This window comes from Rhamphochromis longiceps, linkage group LG20 (genome assembly GCF_057381845.1).
Source record: "Rhamphochromis longiceps isolate RC_006_pf linkage group LG20, R_longiceps_female_GT1.1, whole genome shotgun sequence".
NCBI lineage: Eukaryota > Metazoa > Chordata > Actinopteri > Cichliformes > Cichlidae > Rhamphochromis > Rhamphochromis longiceps.
This window is the reverse complement of record NC_140576.1, coordinates 36,821,377-36,847,894: the sequence shown is the minus strand read 5'-3', so window position 1 is coordinate 36,847,894 and position 26,518 is coordinate 36,821,377. Positions and strand designations below refer to the sequence as shown.

The 26,518-nt window shown below is 43.9% G+C and overlaps 1 protein-coding gene and 1 long non-coding RNA gene across 5 annotated transcripts in view; one reads left to right on the top strand and one right to left on the bottom strand.

Annotated features, from left to right (window-relative positions):
* Nucleotides 1-723: 723 nt before the first annotated feature.
* LOC146645874 (uncharacterized) lies at nt 724-1,301 on the bottom strand. The gene is made up of 3 exons (XR_014909131.1): nt 1,210-1,301; nt 924-1,135; nt 724-840 (listed from the first exon to the last, which is right to left on the bottom strand). It is a non-coding gene; the product is annotated as an uncharacterized LOC146645874 (long non-coding RNA).
* A 5,336-nt stretch (nt 1,302-6,637) lies between these two features.
* Nucleotides 6,638-26,518, top strand: part of sulf2b (sulfatase 2b) — a 108,485-nt gene continuing 88,604 nt past the window's right edge. For all 4 annotated transcript variants that reach the window (XM_085394674.1, XM_085394672.1, XM_085394673.1 and 1 more), the window contains exon 1: nt 6,638-7,073. The gene's annotated coding sequence lies outside the window, so the exon portion shown is untranslated. The remainder of the gene's footprint in view (nt 7,074-26,518) is intronic.

Here is a 26,518-nt window from a genome sequence, read left to right as displayed (position 1 = left end):
AGTGCAGTTCAGTCAGTGAAGGCTTGACTGCAGAGAAAACAGACTGCTGAGTAAATATCTGCAAGTCTGTCGATGATTTAATGTGCATTTTTTCTGTAAATGCCCCAAGGCTGCAGCAGCTGGACAACTGCTTTCCCAGGATGCTTTACAGCTCAAAGACCCAGGAGGGGGTGTGTGTGTGTGTGTGTGTGTGCGTGCGCGCAGCAACTTGGGCAGATTTCCAGATGGTACCATTCCTGTGCCGTCCTGGAGCTGTATGCATACACTCACACAGAGATATTAGAGATATGCGCGTGTATACTTTCTCTGACTTGCACATTCGTGCTAATAACCCTGCTCTGGTTTTCACCTACACCCCGAAATCCCTCCGGGTGCATTGTAGCCTGGTCTGTTTCTCATTAATGTGTCTGATGTCTCTCTGTGGGTCACTGTAGCTTTGCACTCTGTACAGTAAAACAGAGTGACGCACAAACAAAGAGCCAATGCATGATTTCTACATATCTGAGGAAGACGTCTCCCAGGTGTTTTGATCCGAGGGGAACGTCGGTCAGGTGGAGTTCCTCAGTTCTTTTGTTAGGATCAGTTTGCATGATGGAAATTGCACAATGTGTCACAAAACGGCCGGAGGCCGAGCACCAAAATTCAAACCCACGTGCAGAAAACCCAAGGCGGAGGCAGAGTAAAGGGTTTAACAAAGGTTTATTTACTAACACCAAAAAATGACGTGGATTGGATTTAAGGCTTGACACGTGGGGTGTGAGGGTATTGGCCAGGGGAGTGGGGATAAGCAGGGGACAGGTCCAAGAAAGCAGCGGCAGCTGGCTGGTGATTAGGTACGTACTGGAAGAGAGGAGAGCAGTGTTAGAGCGGTAGCCAATGAAGGGTTCTGGAGAGGGTGGAAGATATGAAAATCTTCGTCTTACTGTGCAGGTGAGAGATGGAAGCGTTGAGGGAGAGGTGATGCGGTCCGGGTGGGTTTGGTGGTGTGTGGCAGCTGTCCTGAGCGGCGAAGGTCCAGAGGTGGTGTAAGGGCAGGAGGACAGGCAGGTGAGGCAAGGAGATGATTCTAAAAGCAGGCGGGTTAACCAGATTTCCAAGACGAGTGGTTCAGTGTGATGGAGTTTTCCTGGAGTAACTAGAACACGAGATTACAAGGTTAGTAGAGCACTTGAGATTCATAGACATGATGCGTGAGGCCTGGTTACCAACATAGGGTAGTGGACGAATTGGCGAGGATGCAGTGTCAGCAAGCAGCTTAGATCTCCAACCTGATTGCTTCAATCAGCTTCAGGTGAGAGAGGCTGTAGGCCCTGCCCATGGGTGGATACCAGGGAGGTCCAGACCTTCAATGGAATTTTACAGCCACACACCCAGACCATGACACAATGTTTCTTTGATACGTAACTCTGCAAACACACAGCTGCACACGTGGACACAAACAGGTATGAGACGATGAAAATGCTGGAAATGGAAATCAATGAGCTAACAGCTTTTGTCTTAATATATCAAAGTCCCTCCAGAAGCAAGTCTTGGTGCTCAGCAGCCATCTTTGAAACTTCTGGTAAGGTATTCTGAAGCTCTTTAATTAATATGAAGAGAGCAATAAAGTTAATCTCAATGGTCACCAGGAAATAAAAACTGCACAGAACAAATAGTCTAATCAGATTTAATAAATGCTAAAAGTTTACTGGCTCTGATCAAAATAAGGATCAAAATGTGTCCCTTGCACAAGTTTCACTTCTACAAGACATGCACATAGTTACACAACAGTATGTTTAATTAACAGCTCAGATCCAGAGAGCCAGCACAGTCAGTGGCTCTGTCTCCTCCTGCATACAGGAGGGAAGCAAAAAGAAAGAGAAATCTCCCCTTTAAACTTCCCCCTTTAAGTGTAAAGAATTACAAGTGTATAAAAAAATCTGCATAATGACATACTGTATTCTGTTTCTGAAACAATCCCCAGAGCAGGCGTTTAAAGGGCGTTCTCACAGAGTCCCTGCTTCTGGCACCGTCAGCGGAACAAATAGGCCGTTAGAACACTAAACATCTGATTTGCTCACTGCACCACCGAGGATTTCCTCAGCCTGCATATTTCATTCTGTTTAACTGTCTGCCATTATTCATTGCTGCAGTAAAATTGCAACGCTGCTCGTATCAATACTGCAAAAACCTGCTGGACAGAGTGGAAACGTTTTGATGTGGATGCTAATGCAAGTTTCAGCCACGGAAGCCAGTGAGTCCCAGGAGCATAAAACTACAGTTAGTGCTAAAGATGGTCTACTGAAAAAACCCACACTTACCAGCAACTGGACAACGCAAGATCACACCCACCTACGAGCAAGCACTTGGTGATAGTGGGAAGGAAAAACTCCCTTTTAACAGGAAGAAACCTCCAGCAGAACCAGGCTCAGGGAGGGGCGGGGCCATCTACGGCCATCATTACATTCCATGTAAAGTCTGTTGTGTATGATTGGTCTGTAGATGCACTCCAAAAATCAGGTACCACAAATCTTCTCCATGCATTCATATGATGCATGTATGTTTATACAGATTACATACTGTACATGGAAGTTAGCACGTGACATCATATTGCGGGTGAATGCTGAATAGGCAGATTTTTTCAGAAAATTGAATAGATTAAAAGACACTAACTGAAAAGGTTATTTTTCAGATTAAAAGTTGCCTTCACTGCTTCTCTGTGCTTGCAGTAAACAGATTGTGCCTGTTGAAAGTCAGGCTATTAAATCCATTTAGAGTGCGATGCTAAAAGTCGAAATATTTTGAAGTGAAGGCACTCCGTGCCGTGAAAACATGCCACACTCTCAGCTCTGTCAAGCACATGAAACAGCAGCTCGTTTATGGAGAGCAGGAGGCGGCAGAGGAGGTTTCTGCTGCCGTGTTAGCCGGGTTTTGTCAGCTGACTGGTTCATCTGCCAGAGGCTCGTGTTGGTTTCTCAGCCAAGAGGCAGACCTCTCTTAAAACTGAACTAAAGAACCAAAAACACTCGTTTGATTTACATACAGCACACACATGTACATCGTTCACGTTCATGGTCACATTAGAGATGGCTGGCCGTAAAAAAAGTTCATGTGTAATGTGTGGACACTCATTTTCCTCTCTCACATTATTTTTTCATCAGTTCAATCCGGCCCATCTTCAAGAGTTAGCACGAGCTGTGCTGTTTAGTGTTAGAACATGTCTGGTTATAGTATCAGTAAGATTGATGGTCACTCCCAACATGTCATGTATCAATGAGGAGGATTACTATTGTACAGAGATGTGTTTCAACCCACCATCTTTCCCTAAGAAGGCAGGTTTTAGTTCCTGAGCCTAACCAGCAAGTGGAAGCGACAGTAAAGTGAAGAAAAAAAAAAAAGAAACTGTGTCCAAAACAAAAAGTTCTCAAGCAGACACGAATCGGTGTCCGGTTTGCTGCTAATCCTGGAAAGTACACCTTCCTATGAGGATTTTGGACATCTCTTAAACATGGCTGTTATCTCTTGGCAGCTGATGCAGCTGTGGCTGGAATGTCAAGAGTAGCCATGCTAAAGGACACTGTGTGCATAATGGAGAGACACAGCGAGTACCTGACAAAGCAGCACTGTACAGGAAAACGGTGCGCACATCGTTCCCTCAACAAGTACAAGATACTTCACTCGACTGCAAAGCATGAATAACGGTAAAGGTGTTGTGTTCATGTCATTGGTGACACAACCAGCTGGTGGGAAAAATGAGTTTATGTGAACTGATGTTGAGATTTAAAGCACAATCCTGACAAAGTGGAAGATTGACGTGCACTTTAGGTCCCGTGACACACCTGGGCTAATATGGTCCCTCGCTATAACGCGGTTCACCTTTCGTGGGTGGCCTCGCTGTTTCGCAGATTTTTTTGTGTGTGCAATTTTGCATGTTTTTTTTGTTTTGTTTTCGCTTTTTTTTTTACACCGCATTGTGTTCTGTGTCCTGATTGGCTGTAGGCCATTGTCAAACAATCCCCTCCGTGCCGTGTCTCCTTTACAGTACAGAATGTGTTCAGCTTGTTAAACATACGTAAATCTTTGATCGCTAGCAGTGTGGAAGATGCTAACCATCACACAAAAAGTTGGACTTGTGGATGTGCTAAAGGAGGGTAGTATGGAAGGTTTTGGATTATAAGGCGCATTAAGCGAAACAAAACAGTCAGGCTTGCCTGGAACTCTGAAGTCTATACCCAAACGCCATGACCAAAGATGAAAATGAGAATTGATACAACTGCAGAAGCTGGACTGCAACATGTTCACAGCTCTGCTACAGTAATACGCCCTGACCACTGCAGACTTTAGTCAAACTGTCACTGAACAGGAGAAACTAGTAATGCATCATCCACCATGTCAAATCAACAGTGGCACTACGTCGTGCAGCAAAGACAACTGTTTTATTAGCGTGGCTGTTTCTTTATATTCATGTTCAGTGATAGAGTAGAACGACTTGTTTCTGTTTTAGGGGTCGTGTAATGATTTTATGCAAAATGGATGCAAAAAACGAAGGTTGTGCAACATTTGCGCACAACCTGAGAACAAATTCCACCTGAAATTCACAAAATATCAGCGCGGCTGTCAAACACGAACTTTCCAAATATCACGCTTTCTCTGCAGCCCTGTGACTCATCACAGGCACTAATAGAAATGTCAGAAACACTGCCTTTACAGCCTCTTACTCATATGAAAATGTGACATGTAGCATGAAATTGTACCAAAAGCTACACACGAACACCTGTGTTTGAAGCTCGTCTTACTGCCTGCTGGTTCCTGAACATGCTGCTTCATTTACAGCTCCGCACCGCGTGAGGGAACGCTGCCTTGATTTGGTTAAGTAAACAAAGATGACTGCAATCTGCGAAAATTAACTTCTAAATGCACGAGTCTCCTCACAGACGATTTTCGGATGTTAAAAGCCCTCTTTTTAGAAATTGCACTCAGTAAACCTGCTGTGGCCCTGCTGGAGACTGCACCGTCTGCAGGTCTTCACTGCACGTTCTGTCTGCGATGCCTTTACCTGCTGGATTCATAAGCCCGTTGGACGTGTCGAGTCGCTGTGACATTTAATTTAATTGAATGGATCTGAATTCACCATTTAACATGTCTGCAAGTGTTTGCACGGTGCTCCTTGGAAAGGGCATAAGTAGACTTCTTGTTCAGTTGAAACTCAGCGCACCCCCCCCCCCCTGCCTCTCTCTGTTCGCTCCATTTAACTGATGCCACCAGCTACATGAATACCCATGAACAGCCAGGAGCTCTGCCAACAGCTCCATTACAATCTGCACTCTACCTCCTCTTCATCCCTCCCTCCCTCTTTGTTCTCTCTCCATCGCTTCACTCTTTTCCCCTGCTCTTCTTCTCTTGCTTCAAATCTCTCTCTACCTTGTACTCCATGGCCAAAGTATGGGGACATCTGAATGTTGCACCTGTACAAAGTCCACTGATAGTCTGGTATCTAAATAGACACGCCGGCTCCTCGTTTATGTGATACTGATAGATGCCAAAGTAGTAACTATTTCTAGTTTGCATAGATCTGAAAAGGAGTTACTCAAAGTGTCACAGTAAGCCCATTTTGATTGTTCTTTATCAGCATGTCAGTAAAATTTACTGTTTTGCAGATAAAGTGCAGTCGTATACTTTTTTTTTTCAGCTTCTCCTCACTGACGCCAAATTTAAGCTCCTGTAAATCTTGTTTGTAACCTCTCATCTTGCAGCAATAATGCACGCGTGAACTCAAATCATTCCCTACACAGTCTGTAGCCTGAAGCTCTCCACTGTGTTTGTGGTGTTGATGCCTTTTGGAATATTTTAATAGAGTTCTGTGAAAACTAATGTGGCTTTCTCTTGCAAATTCTAGGATTTTATTAATCTGTTTAGTCAGCAGATTCGCGTGTCTGGGCTTCACACCTGTAAAGTTCATGAATGCAGCACGCTAACCAGGCTAGCTAGCTCTGCCCTCTGGTCACGTGTGGCTAAAACAAATCAGCAGTAAATCCATCATTTATATACAGTCTGTGGTTAAACTGTGATATCAGTGCACTGGAAACAGACAAACGTTTATCTGTCACTGCTGGTAACAATTTCAGCAACACAGGCCCAAATACCTCCGCTCTGACCCTACACCCCCCTCTGACCACATGCTCCTTTCATTCAAACTGTGCAGCTCTGCAGCAGTTTGGACAGCAGGCTGTCTGTCGCTCACACATCTTTAACCCGGACGGACACCAGAGAACACGGCACGCTTTTGACTTTTGTACAGTTTTATGAAATTGTAGCTTTCATGCAACTTTGCCCAGGTGTCTAAAAAAGTTGCTAGCTGTCTCTGTAACCCAGGACTTCCTCCCTTCATCGAAACTGAGAGGACACTAAAGCATTGTCTGCATATTTTTGGCCTCATACTGTCACGTCTGCGTCTCTGCGTTTCCCTTCTTGGGCCACCTCCCCTCTCTGCGTGTGTGTGTGCGTGGATATTTGCCTCTTGTATTTCTCCTTCCCTCCTGTATTTATTTCATTCTGTCCTCTCTGCTGCTGGTCCTCCCCTTCCAGTCAGGGTGAGGGATCTGTGCGCCTCCCCATTGGTTCAGAAACAGGGCAAAGTCCCGCCCCCTCCTCTCTCTCTCCGTCTCCGCGAGGCAGAGTGAAAGTGGAGGAAGCAGGCAGACGTGTTGCAACAGATGGCTTCACCAGCGGCGGCTCGGCGGCTGCAGCACCGCCGTTAGACACACTCGGATGCAGACAGGGAGGGAGGGGAGCTCGTGAGCGTGGCTGTGGAACAAATCAAGAAAAAAAGGAAGAGAGGGAGACTTTTACCTCCTCCTCTGCCTCGGCTCACAAACTCACTCTTCCTCTCCAGACACACAGGAGCACATGCCGGTGTGAGCGCAAGTTTAAAAAACATTATTTTATGGATTTCCGAAACTAAGGGGAGTTATGGAGGTGGCGGTGTGAACCCAGCCTTCCTCCCCTTCCTGCCGGAGGGGTCAGAGGGGAGAACACCTGCTGACAGTGAGGAGTTCCTGAAGGAGGCGACGCAGCCGCAGGAGGAGGAGGAGGAGGTACAGCACTGTCTTCATGCTTCTGCAGGAGCGCCTCTGTGTGTGTGTGTGTCTTCAGTTCTGCTCTACTTCACTGTGTGTCACTTTCTGTGGTCAGAGCTGTTAGTCAGAGCAGCTTTGTTAATGTGTGTGTGTGTGTGTGTGTGTGTGTGTGTGTGTGTGTGTGTGTGTGTGTTGCTCCACTTTACCGATGTGTTCCTTGCATTAGTTTTGAGGCCATCCTGTACTTAGACTTGGTTGCAACTGTGTTTCACGTGCCTTCCCACCTTTTTCAAAGTGTGTGTGTGTGTGTGTGTGTGTGTGTGTGTGTGTGTGTGTGCATTTATTTATTGCTTCCTGATTGCTGAACACGTGGGAGTGTGTTATAGCTGCGCAACACTGAGGCCAGTCAGGATAGACGGAGAGGGAGGAAAGACAGAAAGAAGAGGTAGATGAATGGAGGGAGGGAAAGAGGAAAAAGGAAGGAAGGGAGGAAAGCTGTTCCACCCAGCTCTGTTTTTATTATAATCATATTTTTTATGCTCCACTTTACCTAAGTAAGTAACAAAGGGCTTCATGGGGAATATAAACCGTGAAAAGAGGCTGTAAAGAGCAACTCAGACCAATAGAAACCATAAAAACACAAGAAGTGTGCAACAACTACAGTGAACTGAGACGTGACACACACACCGTGCTGAGTTATGTGAGACTCCATGAATCCAGTAACAATAACTGAGCTCTTTCAAAAGCTCCGGGTGGAAAACGGTGACTTTGTTGTGTAATTATGCTGAACTCATGAAACGAGTCAGTGCTGCACAAACTTGTAATTGTTTTATACAGCTACACTAATAAAGTGCAGACACTATAAATATTCACACGCTGTGATTGGACGACACTGCAGACCTGGATAACTATTGGAGACTGAACGGCTCATTAAGATGAAACGAACTGTTTTGTACATGACTTCATGATAATGATGCTGCGTAGCACCTGTGTTTTGACTACATGTGTGTGTTAACCTGTTGTTGTGTGTGAGTGATGTAAATTACATCAGAAGGTCGGTGTGGGGCTCCCAGATAACCACGAGCCTCCAATAACACCCAGCAGGTCACTGATGGAGCGTTCAGGGTCAGGGGACGCAAAAGCTTTTAGTAGGAAAAACTGTGACGCTGTGTTTGAGGCTTTATTTGAAAGGTAACATGTTCCAGCCACGGGCGACCAGCAACTGATTGGAAATTAAGCTCACAATGAAACACTTTTTATATTTCTCCCCTTCGAACCATCTAAGCAAAAACTTTCACTGCTGACTGACCCTGGAAGACTCGCCACAAATGCTCCAAACATTCATCTCTCTCACTCTCATGAGTGAAATCAGACGTCCTCCTCTGCACCTGTGCATGGACCAGTTTCAGAATGAATACTTTGCGTGAACCTGGTGGAAAAGGTTGTTGCGATCAGTCCTTTTGCCGGCTTTGCTGTTTGTTGGGTTGGAATTCTGTTTTTTGCTGAATTAGAAAAATGAACTGTTCCCGTCAGTACTAAGCCCCGCCCAACAGTTGGCCCTGAAACACCTCCCTGTTTATGCTCCAGTACTTCCTGCCTGGTGAAAACCTTTGGGGCAGATCTTTAAGAATTCAATATTGTTGTCTGGCCAAGAGAGCCGAGATCGTCCCTGCAGTTTTAGTTAATTATGCTGTAATACAACAATTTGGAGCCGTGGCAAAAATGAGCCAATGACAATCATCAGGAGTCAGAGACGGTGATCCAGATTGAAAAGGCCGGAAGACTGACACAGTTGTGATGTTTTGGGGGGAAATTATGCAATAAAATGTGATGAGCGATTGAGATATTATTTCTTTAGTTCCTTAGAAAGATGTCAGATATTTGTTTATAGAACTTTTGGTTTTGAGATAATCGACAGTTTTGCTTTATCTTTGAGCGCACTGATTACTAAAGACAACAGATCAAAGTATAAAGTTGAGCAGCAGCAGTACACTAAAACCTGTCCTCTGCACCTACTGTGTGTGTGTGTGTGTGTGTGTGTGTGTGTGTGTGTGTGTGTGTGTGTGTGTGTGTGTGTGTGTGTGTGTGTGTGTGTGTGTGTGTGTGTGTGAGAGAGAGATGGTGGAAACCCAGAGACCAAAATCGTAATAATTGTCAACACAGTCCCCGCCAACACTGACCACTTCAGCCCACACACACACACACACACACACACACACACACACACACACACACACACACACACACACACACACACACACACAGCACGGGGTAAATGAGGCTTATGGCTACTTTGCCACCACTGGAATGTAAACATTCACTGACCCAGACTCTTTAAATATTAACGGACACACACACACACGAGTTTTACGCTCGCCACTCAGCAGAATTAATATTTAATGCCAGTAAGTCCTCACAAAACAACAAATAGAAAATACTACAGCGTACCAGAGTATTCAGAAATAAACAATTTTCAGCGTTTGTCCTCCTAAACTGAGGAGGAGGAGTCAGTGCAGAGGAGCTGCACGGAGTTAATACGTTGTAATGCACTGCAGAGCCACCAGAGGGCAGTCTCTGCTGTCGGATGAGGCTGCTGAGCTCGGCGAGCTGTGAAAGAAGGCGAGCGGTAAAGAGAGAAAAACACAGCCACCCTGTTTGGAGGCATCGGGGGTTTAGCCCCATTGATCGAAGTCAGCCAGCCAACACGGAGGAAGCTGTGCGGCTAAAGAGGGTAACGCTAAAGACTCCACCCCACACAGGTCATCGCTGCGTGAGCCACAGGAACAAGTTATAGGAGGTCATTCGGATTTGTGTTCACACCTCTGGACACCACGTGGCACTTCTTTGTGTTCGCTGTGTAATTGAGTGTTGTGTGTTAGGAGGAGGCGGTAGAGCAGCAACAGGTGCTCGCCACCCAACTACGTGGGTTCTCCAGCGTTGATCTTTGGAAAAAAATATAACCAATCATCTAAAAGAATTGATTAGTTTAAAAAGTAATAAATAATAATCGATCTGCATATTATGTAGGATTCATTTTCTGCAGCATTTTTGGCTGCAGTAAAGAATAAAGCCACAGTCTCGTGTTATAACAACGACGTAATTGTGTCATAAATGAACTACGTGTAAAAACGCTCATTAATAATTAAGGTTAATGTTGGTCATGTGACACACTTTCAGTAGCTGGACCTGCTTTCTAAAACATGTCTGTAACTACCATGATGTCACCGTTGGTTTCCATGGTTCCCAGGTGTAGTTTGAAGCCTCAATCGTATGTTGGCCACTGATTGTTGATTTTTGGGGGGTCATTTTTAAGTATTTATGATTTGTTTTGTTTTTTAGTCAGAAGTGGCCATATTTGGACGAGAGGTTTGACTGTTAAGCTCATGACACAGAAGTGACACCTGCTAATAAACAAATTCTAGAAACCAAAACCTGTGTAAAGACTTGTGGGATTGTCTGAGTGACGTGTCCGGCCATATTCTTTGTTAGACGATACCATTAAAAATGCTCTGAAAGGCACAAACACAGTGACTCCATTTAGCAGCGGTGAGGCTCCGCCTGTCAGTCAAAGCGACCACGCCTCTAACTTCGAGCCCATGAATAAGGCTGAATAATTTAGTTATTAAAGAAACTGATGCCAGTGTTGGTTTGTTATAAAGCAGGATCAAACCCACAGATTTGATTTCTGCTTCTAATTTAACCCACGAGTCTGTGGGAACTGACCTGCTGTGGGAGCCTCTAGTGGCCATAAGAGGAACTGCAGTTTTTGACACTTTTGTGCTGGCTTCATTTTTTAAAAAAGTGTTGTTAAAAAAGTCGAACACTGTCCACCTCTGTGCTTCTGTGTTGTCAGGTTTGTGAAATGAAGCGAGCGGCTCAGGGCTGTGAGTTTTGTGTGTGGTACTTCTTGAGGCTTTGTTTCATATTGATGGGCGGTCACGCTGGTTTCCCCTCCATTGCTGCTCTTTGCGGAGCTGCACCGGCGCTGTGGACTCACACTGTCTGCACATATTTCAGCTTCTTTTCTTTAAGTTTGTCGAGAGTGAAATAAAAACTGAAGCAGCTTCAGGACAGACGGCTCGCTGTCACGCGTCGCATCTGTGTGTGCGTGTGAAGCGATGATGACGATGACACTGGAGCCTGGAGCCGCTTCACATCGCTGTTGTCCTTTGACCTCCCGCCCTTCTGTTCCTCTCGCTGCACTTCCAGTGTTGTCACTTCGTGTTTCATCAGAGACTTCAGCTGGTTTGTGTCACGTGACTCTGTCTCCACATGAGCTCAGACCCGTTTCAACAGTCAAAGCAGAGAATGTGTGTTTTTGCACATGAACAGAGAGTGCTTTAAAAGAACACACAGCAGTCACATGAGTGATGTCGTGTTGTGAGTCTTTTTGTGTTGCAGATAGTGAGTCTGGTCTCTAAATGTTGATTAAATATGTCACGCAGTGAAACAGCTGCTGTGTGCTGTGGGGCGCTGATTGTCAGTCGAAGCATGCTGAAATGAACTGCAGCATTATGTTACATTTGGCTCTCAACATTATTTTAAACTGTGGTGTGAAGTTGTTCAGAATGTCAAATTGAAATGTTAAAATCGCTGCGTGACACTAAATATGTATCAAATTTGCAAAAAGGGTCGATGTTCCCACAGAAGCCTCACGAGACAATTTTCAGGCTTTATTGACAATCGAATGGTCGAAAAGCTCCAACCTGAATGAATCTTGCTCTGGGCAGCCTATCAACACCCAGCTGAGCTGCTGCAGTGCTGCTGAGCACAACGACGTCATGCCCGCACGTCAGCTGATCCTGCTGAGCAAGGTCGATACCACGGCGATGACGCTGGGTGACCTTCGAACTTGTTACAGGTTGGAGCCTGACACATGTGCAGGGTCTCTCACACACACACACACACACACACACACACACACACACACACACACACACACACACACACTTCCTGTGCTTCGGTTTGTTTTCGGCACTTTCCCTCTTCCTGTTCTTGCCCTTTTCTTCTTGTTTATTTTCTCTAATATTGATTCATTTGGAAAGTCGGCGGTTTGAAGCGTGCGAGGCGGCTCGGCTTCTCTCTGTGTGTGTTTGTACTCGTATACCTGCCTCTGTGAGGACCAATGAGATTGCTTTTCCTTACAAAGTGAGGACATTTTATCCGGTTCTCAGATTATTTCAGATCTTCAAAAAGCTCTTTATGGTTCCGACCTGATAAAAAGAGGTCGGGTTTGGGTCACGTGCAGATCAAGGGTTGAATTTAGTTGTGATTTAAAGGTTTTTGTAGAGTTTCATCATATAGGGGAAGAAAGAAAAACCTCAAAAGTCCCAGAACCACAGCTGTGAAGCCAAAACGTGCTACATTATGCTGTGTGGATAATAAAACATTGAGAGGAAATTAGGGGCAAAACTACCTCTCAGGAGTCATCTTGGAAACACCTCCAGGCAGTTCTTTGGGTTTTTTAGAAGGCCTTAAGTTCACATTAGCATCTCAACCTGGGTTTGTGGCCTGGTCATTGTCTGACTCCTTGCACCATAATGTTGATTCATGCCATGAATATACACTGCTCCAAAATTAAAGGAGCAATTTGAATACAGTAATGCTGGGCGTCTGTAGTGATGTGTTAGGAATGGAAAGATGCCACATCATTTCATGAAAGTAATCAACCTTCAGGGCTGAGTTCAAAGACACCTGATGTCTTCGATGGTGCTCCGTAGTTTGGATGGCCCCCACGTGCTCGTACGCATGCCCGAGAACCTCGGACCGTGCTCCTGATGAGCCGATTGAGGATCCCCTCCCAGATCTGGACCAGGGCATCACTGAGCACCTGGACACTCTGAGGTGCAACCTGGTGACATCGGACAACAAAATGTGTTCTGTTAGATTTAGGCAATGCAAGTCTGTGGGAACCAGCCAATGATATCACTGTCACGTGGGGCGTGACAGTGGGTCCAAGGACTTCATCCCGATACTTAATGGCAGCGAGAGAAGTCTGTGCAGGAGACTCAGCGGCTGCACCTGTAACACCAGTCTGATTAAAAAGTGCATCAGGCAGTGATGCAGCGCAGCAGTGGAAGTGATGTGTCACCACCTGATTGGGCGTGTGTGTTTGGTTTATTGTGCGGAGCGTAAAGCACGCTGAGCGTGCATGATGCTCTGAACCAGGTTGTGACTTTGGACTGTTTTCATTGGTTGGAGATTTTAGTCAGTTTTCAGCTTGTAGTTTGTCGTCTGCATCAATAATGTGATTGGACGGAAATGTTGTTGTGTCGTTGGTCTTCTAATAACATGTCGTCTGGTCTGTTGATCTCTGGAGTTCTTCTGAAATTTACAAATTTTATTGAAAGTTTTCTTTAAAAGTTTTTTCTTAACATCCACCCAAAGCTCCTTTTTTATTAGTATTTTTCCATTTTATTGTTTTATTATATTTGCTTATCTTGAGTGGTCCTAATATTACTTCCTTTTTGTTTTGTTTCTTTCATCTTTAATTCATGTTTTTTCACTTCCTGGATGTTTGTTTCCTCACCTAGTTTTGGTTTAATTTGAGTTTTTTAACTGAAGCCTGCATGAATACTTTCCATGAGCTCAAGTCTGCTTGGTTCAGAGTAACAAAAATGTTGTTATAGTGGGTGAGCGTGAGGATCCACGTGCCCGCCTGTGTTTTTGTTTTTTCTTGACCCCTTGTTCGCATCTGCAGAGAATTTACATTACAATGCACCGAGTGTGCGTGTGCCCCAGCGGCAGAGTCCCCGCGGACTTCAAAGAAGTACAACGCGAATGCCTACTCAGCCGTCGGGTCTCCAGCTGTCCGTGTCCACGTTCAGTGTAATCTGGGCTTGAGTGTCCTCACAGGGATGGAAATCTCAGCATGTGTGAGCGACTGAGCGAGCGCCGGGTCACCGAGGTCACATGTAGAGATGTAAAGAACAGCAGGGACGCTTCTGGTCTTTAGAAACGAACACACACACACACACACACACACACACACACACACACACACACACACACACACACACAGTGGGACGAGGCTGCTCGTCTCTGTTGTGGAGCTGTTTAGATTCCACTCAGCATTACTTTTTAATTTGCTTTATCGCTGCTCTGAAAGTGAAAACTCGTCTCTGGAGTCGTCCACAGTCACACGGCAGCAGTCTGCTCGTTCCCTGCAGCTCTGAGTGTGTAATGAGATGTGCAGTTTACTCAATGTGTATCCAGATGGAAAACAGAGAGCATTTTGGACCCTGGAGACTTTGGGAGAGTAAGTGCAGGTCTTTGTGGCTGCTGGAGCTGCTTTTCACAGTGTTGGAGGTAAATGTTAAAAAACACACAATTAGACCAAATGTGTAATATTTTGTAAGGAGGGAGGTGTTATTGTGTCAAATGTGCTTAATAATAATAATAATAATAATAATAATGGATACTTTATTGATCCCCATGGGGAAATTACTTGTTTTTCTCTGCATTTGACCCATTCACTCAGTGAAGCAGTGGGCAGCCCACTAAGCAGGCGCCCGGGGAGCAGTGTGTAGGGACGGTACCTTGCTCAGGGGTACCTCAGGGTAGCCGTTCGAACCGCCGACCTTCCGATCATGGGGCGACCACTTTACCTACTGAGCTATCCCTGCCCCTGTGTAGCAGTTATTAATTCTACTCAGGACAGTTTTCGTTGACCTTTTTGTTGTTGTTGTTGATCCTCATGTTGAAATGGTCTTTACAGTTCAACATAAATGATACTTAATAACATTTTAGTTCAGCTTTCAAACATGTCCCCCGGGTGTTCCTAATAAAGCGCTCGCTGAGTGCAGGAGCACTGATGCTGATTGGGGCTGATGTATCACCTCTGTTTGCATCTCTGCTCGTTCTCACTCACATTAATATCTGTGTGTTGCAAAAGTGAGACTGCTTTAAAATATTTGAAGTAAAGCTTTAAAAAAAAAACCTGACAGACGTGCTCCTCCTGCACATGCGTGATGCAACAAGCACCAAGAACCTCAAACAATCGACACAAACGGCGTCTCCGGCTACGCCAAAGGGAAAAGGAAGATATCATGCTGGTAGCAAAGTTAGGAGGCAGCCTCAGACTACAGAACCTCAAGAAAAGGAACAATTATTTTAGTGAGTAATAAAAGTGTCAGGACAGAATAGAAATAAAAGAATAGAAGATTATGTCTCACTGTGTCACATGACTCTATTTACTGTCGTGTACTCGCTGGCAAGGAGACTGCTTAATTCAAAAAACCCTCAAATTAAACATACAGAAGCATTATAAATAGAATAATGCAGAAGGTGGCATGCAAAATCACATTTGCATGGGCAAATAATAGAAGGATTACATAACTGTCATCATGCACACATTGATATATATAAATCATCAAGAGTGAAACAGCATATTGTGGAATGAGAGCCATAAAAACGTAACATGTTTTTCAAATATAACACAAATGATTGAAGGTAGAGTTTTTTTAATTCTAGCTGCAGTTACTGTTGCATGTTATGCCCTTCAAACTCAAACACGGCACCCTCAGCTCAGCTAATGGGAAAACTCAGGACAGGATGAACAGCACCACCCGTCAGCAGAGCGCGCACACACACACACACACAAACAAACACACACACACACACACACACGTGTGATACAGAATTTGATCTGCGTCATAACATGGAAAGTAAAAAAAAGGTGCCAAGTAGCCCACGTGTTGGTGTATTTGCATTTTGTTATTTCCTCTGCATGTGAATGGAAAAACAAACTGTCTGTTATCTAAGAGGTTCAAATTTCACATCCAGGAAATCCCGTGTGGACCTGATGCAGGGCGCTGAAGCTGGTGCGTGTAAATATTGCATGCAAAGGGAAAGATGTCGTAGCGTTCTGAGTCTGGATGATTGTGTCCGTTGTGTTTAATAAACTAAAAAAATCTGCTGCTGACATCAGTAACCACAGATGTGAACGACACTCGGTCGGTCAGTGTGTCCTTTGAACATTTCATTTTATTATTATTCCTGTAACATAATCATAACACTGTATTAAATGTAGTAATCACATTACTGTTATCTATCAAACTAATATGTAGTTACTGTTGTTACATTCTTTAATTATCTGCACGATGGGTGGTAAAAGAATTTGGGAAGGAAAATAACAGAGTGGTATCCAACGTTTGAGCAGTTTGAGCAGTGGTGATGTGAATGCAAACTTTACTGCACGAAAAACAAAAGCACGACGTAAAGTTCAAACTGCAGGTCAGAAACAACCGTCCACAACTGGACAACGCGACATTGACTCTTTAAAAGCTCCCGCCAAGACTGCATGCTAACACCAAGCTAGCAGCAAGCAATGCCCAATCCAAGCAGCCGGAGCAGATCCTAACAGGAAACAGGCACACTGCATCTCACGCCACGCTGTGCTGTAACACAACAGAACAGTTACTTTATGTGGGTAGGTTCTCACTCATCCAGGTCATGGTAACCTAGAGAGAGCTGAATGAAACCACTGGTGAGAGCTTGCCCGACCACCCAGTGTGACCAATAGGGGTCACCTGAGGTAAGGTGCACGGGGAAGGATCTCAAGACTGAAAGCTGATAGCTGGTGTCACAAGCCATCACCTCTGTCAGCCATGTAACAACAACAACAACTACTTCATATGGGGAGTAGTTAATGTAGTAAAATGTAATGCATGTAATGACCTCAGCCCTGTGGCCTTCAGGGTCCTTTAAATCTGCAGGTGTTTCTGCTGTTCGGCATCTGGTCATGCAAAGTCCCAGTCAGGATTAATGGAGACCGGATTCATATTCCTGAGTCTGAATGGGAAAAACCATTACTTCTGTTGACCCCTGATCTCTGATAGTTTTCTGATATCATTTCTGTGGACGATGTTTGCAGAAACTCAACCTTCTCCCAAGAACATTTAGCCTTCCTCTTGTTTTAGGCTGTAAGAAGACATCAATCTTTGGGATGTTCTTTTTCCGTTCGTCACCTTCTCACTGTGACTGCAATGACACCTGCGGCCTCCAGGGAGCGCCGACAGCATTCCCAGTCGTTCCCTTCTGAGCCCCGGCACGCCGCAGTGTTTTCTCGGCGGTTCTGTTTGCCGTGTGACTTTTCATCAGCGTCTCATAAATCTCCTCATAAATCTCCTCCACTTTAATTGTCCTTTTCACTTTGTTTCATTTAGACAGAAGGTCACTTAGGATGTATAAAAAATACAGCTGGAACAGCTCTGATTGGTGTTCGCCCTCCTCGCACTGTTATATTTAAAACCCCTCCTCGCCCTCCCCCTCACTGTAGCAGAATTGATGAAATTGGTAATCGTTATAGACCGCTGCTTTGGAGCGGCTGACCTTCAGAGACGCTCGGTGAGAGCGATGGAGGGAGGCAGGAGGGGAGGTTTTAGTTTTTAATGAATGTAAATTCTTCATAGAGCAGCAGTTTTAAAGCGCGATGCTCTCTGCAGCAGCAGTGGAGCCAAACTAACTGCAGGCTGTAAGAAGTCATTTGACTGTGGAACATCCACAACTGCTGTGATAAATCAGAGACAAAGACGACGAGGAGAGGAGGAGTCTGCTGTTTAAATGGTAACACTAAATCCACATTTACTGCCAGAGGTTTCTGGGCCCAGTCTGAACCTGTCTTTGCTTTTCCTGTGAAAATCTGCTAATTCTGTCCTGAGCAATCAATAAAAATGATTGCTTTTTACTTCATGCTCTCAAACTCTACTGATATGAGCCGGTGTGGGAACCCATCGTCTGGTCTGCTGACTTAGCCTCTGGGGATAACGGCTGGTATTTAGTGTAGTCAGCAGTCATCAGGATTAAGCTTCTAGAAGCAGATACTGAAGGAGCTCATAAAAATGATATTTTCATTGTCAGGCTGATGGCTTTGAACAATAATCTGTACACACACTGTTTATTTTCTGCTTTACAAAGTCCGCTCCAGTTTGATGAAATCAGTGAGTTCTACATTTCTGTGGGTGAAGATCCCAAGGCTAGCTCCAAACCCCATCCAAAAAAGTCATTTAGGATAAAATGATTCTAGTTCTTTCTGCGTGTTGGTTAGAGCAACTATTTTATTTTGGTTTCTTCCCAGATGGTTGAGGACAGCTGAGGGGAAAAGAAACCTGTATATTGTGGTAGCGTTAGCGACAGGGTTGAGGTCATCACCAGCGATGACTTGGACCTCACAGGGTTAAAAGTTGGACAAATGGACCCAATACTACAGATGGAGTCCCTTATATTCAGTAGTTTGATCAGTACAGAAGGCCAACGAGGTAATTATAATGAAACTGTATTCATATTTTATAGTTTTTATTCAGTTTGAGCAAGACTGTGGCTTGTTTGCACAAGATGTGTGAACAAGCTGTTGTCTTGTGGATAGAAGAAAAGCATCTTCTTACCCTCAGTTATTTACCTTGTGTGTAAAATTTAACTGTGAGTGTATTAACTGAGGATAAGCAGCAAACAGCATGATGTGAGGTGAGCTTATTTAAAAAGAACAAATCTGTATCTGATTTCGCACTTTTTAGCTATAAAATCCTTCACAGGGACAAGAAAGTAAAAGAAAATGTCATAAAATCCGACTTTAGAAATCAGTCATCAAGGAGAGTTATAACCCGTGCGTCTCTGATGTGGTCTGTGCACGGTGGTGGGAGAAGTTAGAGGTGTCTTCTTAAAAGCTTAAAATCTTCAAGATAACATCCACGCGTTTTAGTGCCGCTGGCGTCGCCGAGCATGTTGGGTACGTCTGAAGTGGAAGTGCTGAATAAAACAGCAGCAGTCAGACATGATCTCATGATGGCCCATCGGATGGAGGCGCACACAAAGAGCTGGATAGAGAATTAAACTCTCCAGCACCGTCTCCAGGAGAGGTACTGATTAGGTCACTGTGTGTGTGTGTGTGTGTGTGTGTGTGTGTGTGTGTGTGTGTGTGTGTGTGTGTGTGTGTGTCCGTGGGGCTCCATTAGCAGTGACACGCTGTGCAGAAATGGAGCAGAGTGATTCAGACTGACAGAACAGGGTGAAGACAGACAGCAGGAGGAAGTGAAGTGAGTTTCACATGAAGGTCACAGATGATTTTCTTGTCCCCCGCGGGAAACCTGTTGGTGGTCGAAGCGACTGTTACCACGGTCACGGACACCGACACCATCCCAAAATACTCTGCTTGCTTTCACTGCTTCATCTTCTACAGCGGGGACACACCTGATGACTGAATACTTGTAGAGTTCATGTCCTACAGCTATCCCGGGATCAGCTACCGGATCGACCCACATTTTCCAACATTTGTTTTGACAAAGACTTTTAAAGGACAGACAACAGTTTGACACCTGCTGTATAGTTTCTCTGATATCTCATGTCCAGGGGTTCGTCTGTAGGGACAACATTTTATTTTTTTTATTTTTTTTTTAAATGACATCAGAAACAGCAGTATGCGACATTACGTGATGGCAGAGCTTCAGTTCATCCTTTGTCATTTTTTTTTTTTTTTTTTTTTTAATAAATAGGACAGGGGGAATGAATGAGAGAGAGAGGGGGAGAGAAAGAAAGAAAACCAAAGGGGAGAAGAGACGGTGAGAAGGGGGGGGAAGAGAGAGAAAAAAAAAAAAACTCCTGGGTCACCTGTATGGAGAAAAAAAAAAACAAAAAAAAAAACAAACAAACAAAAACAAACAGAGGAGACAGCAAACAACAAAGAGCAACATAATAATAGAGAAAACAAAGCACCATCACAATAAACTAGCTCGTCATAGATATCAATATTTACTAAATAATAAACGATATTGTGCAGCACGCAAGATAGACAGCGCACAGTGTGCTTTGAGGCAGCAGCCAAGAAAGCTTTAGTCCGCGTCTGTGAATACCCATGTGTGCATACCTGTGTGGATCAGCATGCTTGCATTCCAAAGGTTTCTCCATGTAATGATCTGCTAGGGAGTGTGGGGGGGGGCCACAGCCCCGTCCTCCAGGGTGTGAAGCGGGTATGGAGGAGATCAAAACTCCAGACATCCAGAGGCCCCCAGAACACAAGAGACCATGGAAGACCAACAGAGGGGCAGCCGCGCCACTGTTCCAGTAAGAGCCGAGGAGACAAAGACAAAGACTTTTAAAGGACAGACAACAGTTTGACACCTGCTGTATAGTTTCTCTGATATCTCATGTCCAGGGGTTCGTCTGTAGGGACAACATTTTAGCAAATCCTCGATAACATTTCAAACACGTCTCTAAATGCCGTGCTGGGTTTACCAGCAAAAAGCATGAGCTCCTCGCAACTTTCCCAAAAAGCTGAATTGTCTATGAATCATTAGAAACTTCAGAAACTTGCTGTGTCTGTGTTTCCCTTACGATCGTGCAGAGGTCACCATGTTAACGCGTTACACCACCACTGTTTGGCAACAGTGTTACAGCGTTACTGTAAATACATTACATTTTTCAGTATTTACATTACAGTAACAATTATGCTGTTACATCCATTACAAAGGTTCTTCAGTTATCTTATTTTTACTGCACAAAAAGACAAGAGCATGATTATAAAAAGCAAACTGTATCCAAGACAGCAACAACTGCGTTAGACTGCTAACACAGCGAGCATGCTAACGGTGAGCTAGCCAAGAACCCAGAGTGCAGCCCAGCAGTCGGACCCTGAACTTCAACAGGTAACAAGTAGTAATTAAGTAATGTACTCCAGAAGAGTAACGGATAATGTGTAATATATAAACACGTCTCACACCTGCCTCACCTCATAAAGAACACTGTTATCACACAGTGAAGTGTCATTTCTCAGCATGATGTTTCCTAAATATGAACCAAGTAGTTTTTGTTTCATGATCTTAAAAATGAAGTAAAAACAATAAGTGAGTGTAAACAAAACGAAGGTCAAAGCTCCCAAATGATCCACATCTTCTCTCTGACCATCTTAGTGCACCGCCCCCCCTCCATCCTCCAAATGTGCACAATGGTTATATATCGCCCATCATCATCATCATCACTGCCGCTGCTTCAGGGCACTGCCGGCAGTATCTGACATAACAGTATTTCTCGATGCCCTGGGATGTCTGTTATCTTTTTCTCTGGCTTTTAGCTCTTTTTTTTTTTTCTAGATATGGCTATTTTTCCCCAAAAGCTCCTCATTATACGTGTAACATCTTTTTGTCCAGTGACTGCTCCCCCATTAGCACGTGATCGTGCTCTCACGCAGCACGCAAAGCTGTCTGTGACTGGACTCTGTCAGTGAGCGAGCAGCTGTTGCAGGGTTGTTTTAGTGGTTTGTTACCCAGATGTTGCTGTCAGATAGGTATGAAGAAACTCTGTGTGGTTGTTATGTACCTGGGGAACATTTGAATCTGATCTCAGTTTACTTCTGTTAGATTATAAACAAACACATTTTTCTATAACATATCTGCTCCTCATGTTGGAAGGCCAAGTGAAGTGTGTAATTGCTCACTTACAAAGAAACGAACAGTCTGTAATTTTTATTGTAGTTTTATTTTAATGCAGAGAAACAGAATATCAACTAAAAAATCCAGAAAAAAACAGAAAAATATAAAAGGTTACTTTGCAGTTTGGCTTTTCACTCCACATTTTGAAGGTTAGTTTGGCCTCAGACATGTTTTTTTTTTTTTTTCTTTTCATAGGATCTCTGAAAAAAATCAAACGTACAGCTCTGCTATCACTTCCAACATAAATGAAGACAGAAAACTAAACAGCAGTGACGTTTGTAGGGTTACTGAAGTTGGGCTAGCTGGTATATAATGATGTGCTACGTGATCGTTAGCGACACAGCTATGTTAGCATAACATAAACAGTGAAGCTGGAGGACGAACACTAACACTTTTCCACTTATAAAAGTTAACGTGAAGGTTCTTCATGGTTAGAGACAAATGCAATCGCATGGCAGGATGCTGTAAACGGACCAAACTTCAGTCAGGAGAACAACTGAGATAATCCATCCACAATACGAGGTTAGTCATTAATATACTGCAACAACATGGGAATAGAGCAGCTGCCAGAGAATTCAACATTAATGAATCAATGGTACAGAAGTGGAGGAAGCAAGAAGAATGAGTTTAATAAAGTTTGATTTATCTGACTGCTTTGTTTCGCTTAATGTGCCTTATAATCCCGTGCACCTTATGGTCCGAAAAATACGTACTGCACACTGCAGTTTAATGTTGCAAAGCACCTCTTTTTAACTTCAGTGGATATTATACATGGTTATGCTCAGGATATGCCAGCCCATTTCTACTGGAAATGCCTTTTGGTTAAACTTTCAGCAAGGAATTTGCATTTGCACTGTTACATTTTTATAAAGCTTTAATGTACATAAAAACCAGCTTCTTGTTTAAGTGAAAATAAATGGAAGGTTGTCTTTTTGCGCTAGTAATGTTGTGGAGTTGTATTTTGTCTCGCATCAATTATATCGTCGGTTATATCGTTATCGCAAATTTTCAAATATATATCGTGATAAATATTTTTGGCCATATCGCCCTGCTCTAGTTATAAGTTTACAGCATTAAAAAGCATGTTAGTGTAAAGTTTTCCACATAAGCTTCACTTTTCACACTTTATTGTAGCAAAACATTTTTTATCCCAAATACAGGTTTTTTTCTTTTCTTCTTTTAGTGGTTTTATGGCACCGACACAGGTGATGGATTTATTTCTAAACTGTCCCAGAAGTAGCTGCAGGAGAGGAAGAAGGGCCAATATCATTAATGTTTAGAGAGTAGAGGAACAAAGGAGAAAGAAGACGAAACAAGGATAGAAGGAAAAAGATTAAAGGATGGAAGAGGTAAGGAAAAAGGAAGCAAAGGGGGAGAGAAAGGACAGAAAAGAAGGAGGGTGATGAAGAGGAAAGAAGGTGAGGATGAGAAACAACGATGGCTGAAAAGCTTTTCACTGAAGCATGAAATGAGAATTGGGGGATTCTTTTACACACTCGTGCACAAAATCTCGGACCCATCACCTCCTAAAAAAGCTCCTCCTCTCCTTTCTGACCTGGTGGCGCCTCCCTGTGTATGTGGAGGCGTCAGAGCAGCACTCGTCGATACGAAACAGACGAAGAATCTGGAAACTGGAGATTCTCTCAGATGTCGATCACTCTGCTCCCTCAGAGTGCTGCTGCTGCTCAGCGTTTCTTCAGTTTTCCTTTAAATTCATTTGCCACTTGCTTTTCTCTACAGATACTTTTCATTTATACACATGCACGTCCTTCAGTTTTTAAAAACATAGTGCCGTCAGAAAGAATCAAGTTAAGTGATATTAAATGGGCATTTGACATCCGTAGTGAACTCTGCAGTAAAGAAACAGGAAAGGTCATCTTACTTCAATGTAAAACAGAAAAAAATCAAAGCATCAAAGAGCTGCAGTGCATTCTCCAGCCAGTTACATTTGTACAGTTTCTGCCGTCTACCAACCAAAATCCACAACAAGACTTTTAGTGTGTTCCTCTATGGAGGCGTAGAACTGAACTGTGCTGTCAGTAATGCAAGGTTGCTGAATAGCCCTAAACTGACCCCCACTGGACTCGGCATTGGGGAATTTTAAAATATTTCATAAACTACCCGCTAAGCAGTTATGAAACAAACCATTAACCTTCAAAGTAAAAGCTGTGCAATTTTTAAAAAAAAGTAGCAAAGCTTTTATACCAAAGCTAACCATTCTCGGTGGTCAGTTAGCAAGTATTTGCAGATAAGTGCTCGAACTCGGGCGGTCGCGTGTCTCAAGCCTCATCTCAGTTCAGCTTGTTTCTCCGTGTTCTTGAGGGATGCCTGAAAACAAACAAGCCTTTTAAAATCTCACCGTTGAGGTGCAGAATTTAACAGTGCTTGACAACAGCTTTGACTCTCCCTGTTGGACTGATTGGCTAATTGTTAGTCGCTATGGCAATGCTCATTTGGTCAATTGTTTCAAGAAACAGCTGTTTCATGTTACAGTGCAGGACCGAGCCCGTCAGCTCAGCTGAGCAAATGGATTTAAGAATCAGCAACAACAAAACCTCCTCTGTTACAGATTCTCTGCTTTGTGTGCCATCCAGCCCACATCTACACTTCACGAGTATCCATCCTGCAGCTAATTTAGCTCAGAGAAAAAAGCACTTCCTGCTTCATGTTGCTGGGAATAACCGCAGTTCTGAAAGTTCAAGAAATGTTCGATATAACTCGTGTATTTTCTGCATGACTGGATAAAAGATGCTGTGCACGCTGAAAGAAAGAAGATCAGTCAGTTTCAGTGCTTGGACTTTATTTCAACTTTTTAAAATCTGACAGAAAAATGGAGCAGCATGCATCCGAGCCTTTGCCGAAGATATTTGGCATTAAAGATCCAGCATCATAAAGCTGGTTGTTAATGTGAGACATTACGGTTGTTAGAACATGCTGAAACCAGTGTGGGCAGTGGATGTGGGCCTTTGGCGAGCACGAGGCCAGTACATACTGTGACTGTGCAGCAACAAATGACTACAGCACCATGTCTTTAAACTTCACAGGAAAACTGTGCAGCAAAGAAACCCTGAGACAGTTCAGGGTTAATGAAAGCTACAGCAGTTTGTCCTAAAGTTAATTACCAGAGTTATCATAGTTTTAATTAGTGTCAGTGTCGTGCTTGTCTGGTCACAGCGCTTTGATCTCAATTAAAATCGCAGAGTTTGTGATTAACGTGATGATTGGAAGTTTTAAATCATGGATGGAGCAGTGTTTCACCCACACGGAGCGTCCGCCCGCGAATCGTAAACTCTCAAACTTTTTTTAGTTTAGTTTTATTTTTTATCCACCCAAGAGAATGATGACATCATTGATCGATTTACTATCGTGACCATCATTCTTATTTTGTTTTGTTTCTGCCAACCAGCCCTGGCCCTTCCTGTTCTGTTCTATCAGATATTTATTGTTCCAGAGAGTTTCTCACCCTGGGTGGAGTAACTACACTGTAAAGGCCTGCTTTACAGCAGGTTGGAAACTATGTGCTGCTCCATCTGTGGGATGTGGAACTCACTGGAGAGGTGGCTGATCACTGCTCTGGTATCCATGGTTAGTGGCCGTGAAGTTACAGTGAACACTTGTGTTACCTTTCACTGTTTCCAGTTCACTGTTGTGTTCTTCAGGCCTTCATCACTGGATACTCAAATTCTCAGTGCACACGCTTTTTCTCAGATGGACCATTGAAAGTATTTGACTCCACATACGCACACGTCCATCTTTTCGTGTGTCTCGTAGTTTTTGGCTCGTTCCAAACCTTGTTAAAATTCAGTTACTTTAAACGTGAGCGTTTAACCGTTTCTACCACTTTTCCCAACCACAGTAACTGAAAGTGCTCTGTTAGAAATCTCACTGAATCAGCTTTTAATGCAAAACTAAAAAGTGTGGTCAGGTTCTGTTTTTTCAGTTTTTTTAAAGTAGCCAACTCCTGACTGCACTTTGATGTGTGGTTTGATAATCAAATTCAGTTATGATAAGCAGGTACACGTCTGGATTTGGTTACGATAAAATGCCCAGCGAGCTCCGTCTGCAGACCTGCCGCGGCTGTTTGCAGGACGCCTTCTGCAGAGGGCGAAAGAAAATACATTTTTGCAGACAGACTGAGGTCTTTAAGTGGAATCAGGTAGATCAGAAAGTCCAGAGAGCAGGTTCAGGACCTGAACCTGCTCTCTGGACTCAGCCACACACACCAAACCCCCCAAACAGACCACCAGCCCAGCTAATTGGAGATGTTGTATCACCTCCCTCGTGTCTTTTGCTCTTTCTGTTTCCCTCTCTCTCTCTCACACACACACACACACACACACACACACACACACACGGTGACCCAGTGGGAGTTGGCAGCTCGGAGCGAATTGAAAGAGAAGGCAGAAAGTCATTACTTCTCTCACTAGATTGTGTGTGTGTGTGTGTGTGTGTGTGTGTGTAATCCCACCATCAGTATGCTGCTCATGCTTTGCAACAGAAGGGAGGAAATTGAAGAGAGAGAAAAAGAGAGGAGGGAGAGAATAGTAGGAGGGGGGAGGCGACAGTCCAACACGGAGTTCTTTTGATTACAGATGGTAAATGTGCCTTCAGTTACCACCTCCTCCTCCTCCTCTTCATCGTCTCCTCGCTCCTTCTCACTCGGGGGATTTGAGGTGGACGTGAGCGGAATCGCTGACTGCGGTGTGTGTGTCTGTGTGTGTGTGTGTGTACGCGCTGTACTGTATTTTGTATGGCGGTGGTTTTATTATGGAGCTAAGCTGGGGTCACAGAGGTCGTCTGCTGGAAGTTTTAAAACTGAAAGTGCTGTCTGTTACCAGGACGGCCTTATTATGACGGGGGGGATAATCCCAGTTATTTTGGCCAGTAATTACAATTTGGCTTGTTTAACATAATTTTAATTAGCGTAACACTTGCCATGGATTCAATTAACGTTTATAGAAGAGTTTTCTTGAACTTTAAATATATTTCAAATGAAAACAAACAAATATCAGAGAGAAGCAGTGGAAGGATACGGGGCCCTTC